This window comes from Macaca fascicularis, chromosome X, assembly GCF_037993035.2.
Source record: "Macaca fascicularis isolate 582-1 chromosome X, T2T-MFA8v1.1".
NCBI lineage: Eukaryota > Metazoa > Chordata > Mammalia > Primates > Cercopithecidae > Macaca > Macaca fascicularis.
In genome coordinates, this window is record NC_088395.1 from 115,789,499 (window position 1) to 115,797,782 (window position 8,284).

Genomic DNA, 8,284 nt, shown 5'->3' on the forward strand with positions numbered 1-8,284 from the left:
ATATGAGGTGTCTGTGGGCCCCTACTGGGAGATGTCTCCCAGTTAGGCTACATAGGTGTCAGGGACCCACTTGAGGAGGCAGTCTCTCCATTCTCAGTGCTCAAATGCCATGCTGGGAGAACCACTGCTCTCTTCAGAGCTGTCAGACAGGGAAGTTTAAGTCTGCAGAAGTTGTCAGAACAAGGCAGCACCTTTTGTTCAGCTATGCCCTGCCCACAGAGGTGGAGTCTAGAGGCAGTAGGCCTTGTTGAGCTGTGATGAGCTCTGCCCAGTTCAAGTTTCCAAGCTGCTTTCTTTACCTACTCAAGCCTCAGCAATGGCAGACTCCCCTCCACCAGCCAGGCTACTGCCTCACAGATTGATCTCAGACTGCTGCACTCACAGTGTGCTAGTCTCTGTGGGTGTGGGACACACTGAACCAGGCATGGGAGAAAAATCACCTTGTCTGCCAGTTGCTAAGACCTTTGGAAAAGCACAGTATTTGGGCAGGAGTGTCCTGTTTTTCCAGGTAGTCTGTTCAGGCTTCCCTTGGCTAGGAAAGGGAAATCCAACCCCTTGCACTTCCCAGGTGAGGTGATGCCCTGCCCTGCTTCAGCTCCCCCTCTGTGGGCTGCACCCACTGTCCAATGAGTCCCAGTAACATGAACCAGGTACCTCAGTTGGAAAGGCAGAAATCACCCATCTTCTGCATTGATCACGCTGGGAGCTGCACACTGGAGCTGTTCCTATTCAGCCACCTTGGAAAGCCCCTCTTGTAGTTAAGAATTTCATGCCAGGCAAATGTGTGATTGACTCAGAGCTCTGTGCCAATCACAGTGGGAAGCCCAACTCAATGAAACTTGGGGAAAGTCTGGGTGCCTAGAACTAGCACCAAGGGAAAAGTTTATCTGAAATTTCTATTCAGTGGTGATATAAACCTTAGGCTGTTGAAATAGGACCTAGTACCCAGACGGATAAGGACATTTCTTCACCAGTTACCCAGGTAATAGAGAAATAAGTGGTGTGTGTCCGTGTGTGTGTTTGTGTGTGTATGTGTGTGTGTGTGTAGAAAGAGAAATCAACAGGGCAGAATGTATATATAATATATTCCAATAGCCTTCTAATTGGCCTCCCCAATTCCTCCTTACTTCAATCCAGCTTCCACACTACTGTTAAATTCATTTTCATTCATTGCTCAACAGACACAAGTTGATTCCAAATCTTGGCTATTTTGAATAATGCTGCAGTGAACATGGGAGCATTGATATATCTCCAAAATAGTGATATTATTCTCTTCAGATGCATACCTAGAAGTGATACTGCTAAACCATATAGTAGTTTTATTCTTAGTTTTTTGAAGAATCTCCGTACTGTTTTTGATAATGGCTGTACTTACATTTCTACCAACAGTGTGCAAGTGTGCCCATAGCTTTGCCAATATCTGTCATCCTTCTTTTGATAGTCACCATTCTGAGAGGTGTGAGGTGATATTATGATTTTAATCTGCATTTTCCCAGTATTTAATGATGTTCAGCATTTTTTTCATATATCTATTGGCTATTTATATGTCTTCTTTTGATAAATGTCTATTGAAGTCCTTTGCCCATTTTTTAATCGGGTTATTTGTTTTCTTGGTATTGAGTTGTATGAGTTCCTGATAATTCTGGATACCAGATCTATGATTTGCAGATGTTTTCTTCTGATTCATAGATTGTCTCTTCACTCTTAATTGTTTTCTTTGCTGTGCAGAAGCTTTTTAGTTTGATGTGTTTCCATTTGCCTGTTTTTACTTTTGATGCCTGGACATTTGGAGCCAAATCCAAAGAATCATTGCCCAGACCAATGTTATGTAGTTTTCCCTCTATGTTTTCTTCTGCAGTTTTATGGGCTTCAGGTCTTATGTTTAGGCCTTTAATCCATTTTGAGTTGATTCTTGTATATTGTGTGATATGAGTGTCCATTTTAATTCTTCTGCATGTGGATATCCAGTTGTTCCAATAGCAATTATTGAACAAACTCCTCTTTTCCCATTATGTGTTCCTGGCACATTTGTTTGAAATCAATTGACCATAGATGCATGGATTTATTCCTGGTCTCTCTATTCTGTTCTATTGGTCAGTGTGTCTATTTTTATGCCAGTACCATATTGTTTTAAATATTATACCTTTGTAATAAAATTTGAAATGAAGAAGTATGATGTCTTCAGCTTTCTTCTTGCTCAATATTGCTTTAGCTATTTGGATCTTTTATGGTTCTATGCAAATTTTAGGATTTTCAGAAATTTCTGTGAAAGATGCCATGGAATTTTTATACAGATTGCATTAAATCTATAGATTGTTTTGGGTAGCATGGACATTTTGATAATGTTGATTGTTCTGATCAGCAATCATGGAATATCTTTTCACTGATTTGTGTGTTCATAAATTTCTCACATTAATATTTTGTAGCTTTCAATTTACAGATTTTTTACCTCCTGCTATAAATTTCTTACTAAGTATTGTATTCTTTTTGATGTATTATAAATGGGATTTCTGTTCTTAATTGCTTTTATGGGCAGTTAATTATTAGTAAATAGAAAGGTTACTAATATTTATGTGTTGATTTTGTATCCCAAAACTTCATTATATTTGTTTATTAATTCTAACAATTTTTATTGGCATATGTGGAGTTATGCATATATATGATCATGTATCTGCAAACAGAGACAGGTTTGCTTCTTTTCTAATTTAGATGTCTTTTATCTCTTTTTCTTGTCTAATTGCTCTAGCTAGGACTTCCAGTACTATGTTGAATAGAGGCTTTTTTTTTATTTTCATAATTGAGATTTTATTGGTTGAGGATCAGTACAGACATTTCAATTTGTACACAATTCTTAACATATGTAACAAAATTCTAAAAAGCCATGTATTGTAATTCTTTTTTAAAGTTATTCCAGTGACTTTCCAGCTTAAAATTTGGAAGCAAATTTTCCTTAAGAGGCTATCAAGTACCAGTATCTTCACATGTTGGTCAGCTGTTACATATGGCCCACCAGTTCACAACTGAATTAGCATGTACACTACATATTCAAATTTGTAATCTTTCACAGCACGGTAACAAAGTTATTAGGAAAACAGGACTACCACAACCAAAGATGTTACAGAGTGCACACAATTCTGACAGGGAGCGCCATGATCAAGCAGTGGTTTTCTTTAGGAAACAATTCTACTAAAAAACAACATGAGAATAGAATTTAAAATGTTCAAGACATTAAATGCAGGACTGACTCCATATTGCCATTTAATATGCTTTGTATTATAGGATATAAAAACTAACCCCACATCTATAGAATATTAAGCTGACACCCGAGACAGTCAAAGCCTCCCATAATTCAGTACCCCACACTTTTCTGGTTGTACCAAAAAATAAACAAGCAGCAAATGATTTCACCTCTTAAAAAAAAGCATTTACACTTTAAAAAATGGGATGAGGTGAGATTCCTTCCTTCTTAAAAATGTTTCTAGAGCTAGTAAAAAACTTGCATTTACAAAATAGTTGATAAAAATATTCCTCTGGATTGTACAAGAAGGGAGACAGGGACCACTGGTAAGACATGGTATATGGTATTAATCAGACTTGGCTTCTTTCTCTCCTGCTTCATCAGAGACTGGACTCTCCTCAGTTTTCGTTTCCCCATTTTCTGCAGGTAAATCTTTAGTTTCTTGGTTAGCCACTTCGACCTGTTTTCCCTTTGCTCCCCTTTTCCCTTTTGTTTGCACTTTTTTGTCTGAAGATTTATCCTTCGCTGCTGCCTTTTTCAGCTTCGCTTCCACTTTTGCAGGAGGTTTAGCTGACAACCGCGCCGATCTCCTCTTGGGCTCTTCCTTGGCAGCCCCTTCCGCAGAGCTGACCTTCCTCTTGGTCATCCTGGTGGTGGGGAAGGCGCGTGCCCGGGTGCCTGTGGGCCGCGGCGCACCAAGAGCCTTCGCAAAAATGGGCTGACTGGCCACTGCCACTCCTTCTGCCGCCCGAGCTGCTGAGACCCACCAGGCATTCTTTTCTTATTCCTGATCTTAAAGGAAAAGCTTTTAATATTTCATCTTTGAGTATAATGTTTGATGCAGACTAGTTTATGACCTTTGTTGCATTGAGGTACATTTCTTTTATACCTAAATTCTTGAGAGTTTTTATCGTGAAAGGATATTAAATTTTGTGAAATACATTTTCTGCATCTAATGAGATGATCATATGGTTATTGGCTTTTGTTCTGTTAATATGATGTATTGCATTTATTGATTTGCATATGTTGGACCATCTTGGCATCCCCAGGACAAATCCCACTTGATTGTGATGAAATATACTTTTAATGTGCTGTTGAACTTGGTTTGATAGTGTTTTGTTGAGGACTTTTGTATCTATGGTTGTCAAAGATATTTCCCTGTATTTTTTATTCCTTGTAGTATCCCTATTTGGCTTTGGGGTGAGGGTAATGCTAGCCTCATAAGATGAATATAAGACATGCTCCTTCCCCTTCAATTTTTTTGGAAGAGTTTGAGAAGGATTGCATTAATCATTCATTAAGTATTTGGTAGAATTAACAGTGAAACCATCAGGCCCTGGGCTTTTCCGTGTTGAAATATTTTTGATTACTGAGTCAGTATCCTTACATTTTATCCAACAGTTCGAATTTTCCATTTTCATGATTCAGTCTTGATAGGTTCTAAGTTTCTAGAAGTCTATTGATTTCCTTTAGGTTACCTAATTTGTTGGCATATAATTGTTCATAGTGTTTTTTCTGACCCTTATTATTTATGTGGTATTATTTATAATGTCTCTTCTTTCATTTTTGATTTAATGTATTTGAGTCTTTTTCATTTTAGTCTAGCTAAAGTCTTGGCAATTTTATTCATCTTTTTAGACATCCAACTCTTAGTTTCATTCATCTTTTCTATTTTTCATTAATATTTTATTTATTTATGCTGTTTGTCCTTAGTTTGTTTTTCTTTTCTTAGTTCCTTAAGTGTAAACTTAAATTGTTTATTTGACACTCTTCTTTTTTCTTTATGTGGGTATTTTATTGCTGTAATAGTTTTTATTTTAAACTGCTTTTGCTGTATAAGTTTTGGTACGTATTGTTTTCATTTTCACCTGTCTCGTGGTATTTTTAAAATTTTCTCTTTGATTTCTTCTTTGACCCATTGTCTGCTCAGTTGTATGCTATTTAATTTGTAAATTTCCACATATTTGTAAATTTCTAGTTTTTCTTCTGTTGTTGATTTCTAGTTTTATACTGTTGTCAATGGCAGAGATATTTAATATGATCTCAATATTGTTAAATTTGTTAAGATGATTCTGACATAATACATGATTTATACTCAAGACTATCCCACGTATACTTGAATGGAATGTGTATTTATCCTGCTGTTGAATGGAATGTTGTCTACGTCTGTTAGAACCATTTTGTCTAAGATATAGTTGAAATGTGCTGTTTCCTTGATAATTTAATATCTTAATGATGTAGCCATTGTTGAAAGTGGAGTATTGAAGTACCCTAATATTATTGTATTGTTGTCAATTTCTGCCTTTAGATCTGTTAATATTTTTTTTTATGTATTTGAGTGCTCCAATGTCAGGTGCATGTATATTTACAATTGTTATATTCTTTTAATCAGTCAACTTCTTGGTCTCTTGCCACAGTTTTTGATGTTCAGTCTATTTTGTCTGATATAAATATAGCTCCCAAGCTCTCTTTTGATTTTCATTTGTGTAACATGTTTCTGCATCCTCTCACTTTCATTCTATATGTCCTTAATGGTAAAGTGAGTCTCTTGTAAGCAGCTTACAGTTGGGTCTTAAAAAAAGCATTTAGCCATTCTTGATTAAAAAGTTTAGTTCATTTCCATTTGAAGTAATTATTGATAGATAAAGATTTATGGTTGTTATTTTGTTTATTATTTTCTGTCTGTTTTATAGTTCATTTGTTCATTTATTCATCTCATCCTGTCTCCCTATGTGATTTGATAGTTTTCTGTAGTGGTATGATTTGATTCCTTTTTCTCTTTTGTGTATCGTCTATAGATTTTGCTTTGTAGTTGCTATGATCCTTAAACAAAACATTTTATAGTTTTAACAGCCTATTTTAAACTGAAAGCAATTTAATTTTAATCACATTAGAAAACACTACACCTTTTCCCTCTCCCCTACTTTTAGGCATCTCCCAGTCACTCAACTGTGCTGATCCCCTTAGTATTCTGTGTAGGGCAAGAAAAAATGTGACTCATAGGCAGCATTCTACACAACTGGAAGTTCTGGGTACTCACTTAAAATACACTCACTTTTCCCCACTGTATGAATCATGGGTTGATGGGGGTTTCTCTTAGCACTGAGTTATAGTGCGTTGGAGGCGGTGTTACATGGATAAAGTGAAAATGTTCTTTTTACCTTTTTAATCTGTCTATCCTCTAATTTTTTTGTTCCAGTGGTATGCTGGAACTTCTCCACTGGAACTCTGGACTTACACAAAGGTACTCCAGTCTATGGCTGGTTATCAAATTTGGTGCACGATTAGGGGACGAAGGTAGAAAACTCCTATTCTGCCATCTTACTGGGAGTCACAACTATCTAGCACAGCTTTAGGCACATTCTTAGATTTGACTTCAACCTGTCTAATTCAACTTTATCTTCAATATAGCTTAATTGTCTATCCCACACTACTCTCACCCACCACATTCTATTCCACCAACAAACCACATGGCACTCCAACCTATGCCTTGCTGTCTTTGCATATTTCTCCTTTTACCAGAGATATCCCAACTCCTTTCTCTATGAAGTTTGACTTTAGTGCTCCAGTTGGTGCGTATTTCTTTCCTCTTTTATCCCCCATGGTATTTAGCATCTACTATGGAAGGAGAATTAATTATCACAACTAGCTTGAAACAACTTTCCATATTACAAATTAGTTTTTCCAGACTCATTGTTCCATAGCAAAATGTTTGTTTCTCATGACTTTTTCCAAGAGAGGATGTACTGTCTTCTGTAACTGTGAAGACATAGGCAGGCCCTCATACTATTTTACATGCCCCACAGTGGTAACAATGCAAAGCATTTAAGAGGCCCAGACATTTTACTGATTTAACATTGTTGAATAACTGTTCATGGGCCCCTTCATCTCCAGTCTCTTTAGCTCAAGCCCTCCTCACTTCTGCCAGGCACCACTGCAGCAACCTCTTCAGTCATTTCCACTGAATTGATCTGGCTTTCTAAATGTAGGTAAGATTTTACTCCTCCTTCAAAATACAAATACACACAACAATGACTCTCATCCCCTGAAGAAAAGGTTTAAGGACTTTAAGATACCATGGAAATAAAGCCCACTAGAGATTTTTAAGTGCTGGGACCATGTCTTACTCATTCCTGCATCTGATGCCCCTACCACTTCCCTACTTAATGTAGTTTCTGGCACATAGCACATGTTCATGAAATATTTGACTACTGATTGAATATGAAAATGAATTGAAAAAAATCACTGAATGCCAGAAGTAAAAGGAACTTTAGAGATTGTGGTTTTAGAGATATAGTTCTGCCTTATTGATTTACAGATTAGGAAAATGAGGTTTGGGGAGTTTAACTCTAAGTCAATGTTCATCTTAACACTATATTGCAGTGAAGTTAGATACAGTAAAGAATCAGTCTTCTAAAGTAGAATATGATGCTCATTCTCTGGACAACTTTAAATATACGAGGCATGAATTAGCCAGGTATGGAATTCACTGGTCTTGGATAATTCTAGAAAATGTTACAACTTGGCACATCACAGTATGGGAAACTGACAGGAGTTTCTTGCTTCAGCATCAACAGGGTGTGACATCACATGCCTGTGTCATGAAGAAACATGTTCTACAGTGGTTGCAGAGAAGAAACCACTTTGGAGCTTTAGTATCTATGAATAGAATTTGACGTTGTGATCAAATGCAGCTTATAACTAAATTTTTCTGATGCACATTGGATAATTTGCATAGAAATAACTGTGCTTTTCGGTTAATGGTTGGCTACATTGGGAAGTCAATATAAATGACTAATTCCTCAATCTTTGACACATAGCTAGATGAAATGCTTATTTTTAATTTTTGTCCAAAGACTCTAGGTTGAAGCACCTGGCACTTCCTGCCGAGACCAGCTAGGTCGGAGAGACCTTAACCCAGCAGCACTAGAGGAATTAAAGACACACACACAGAAATATAGAGGTGTGAAATGGGAAATCAGGGGTCTCACAGCGTTCAGAGCCGATAGCCCCAAACAGAGATTTACCCACGTATTTTTTAACAGC

General features: G+C 36.9%; 1 pseudogene; it reads right to left on the reverse strand.

The window, feature by feature from the left end:
• Positions 1-3,463: 3,463 nt before the first annotated feature.
• Positions 3,464-3,886, reverse strand: LOC102129580 (non-histone chromosomal protein HMG-14 pseudogene; annotated as a pseudogene).
• Positions 3,887-8,284: the final 4,398 nt, after the last annotated feature.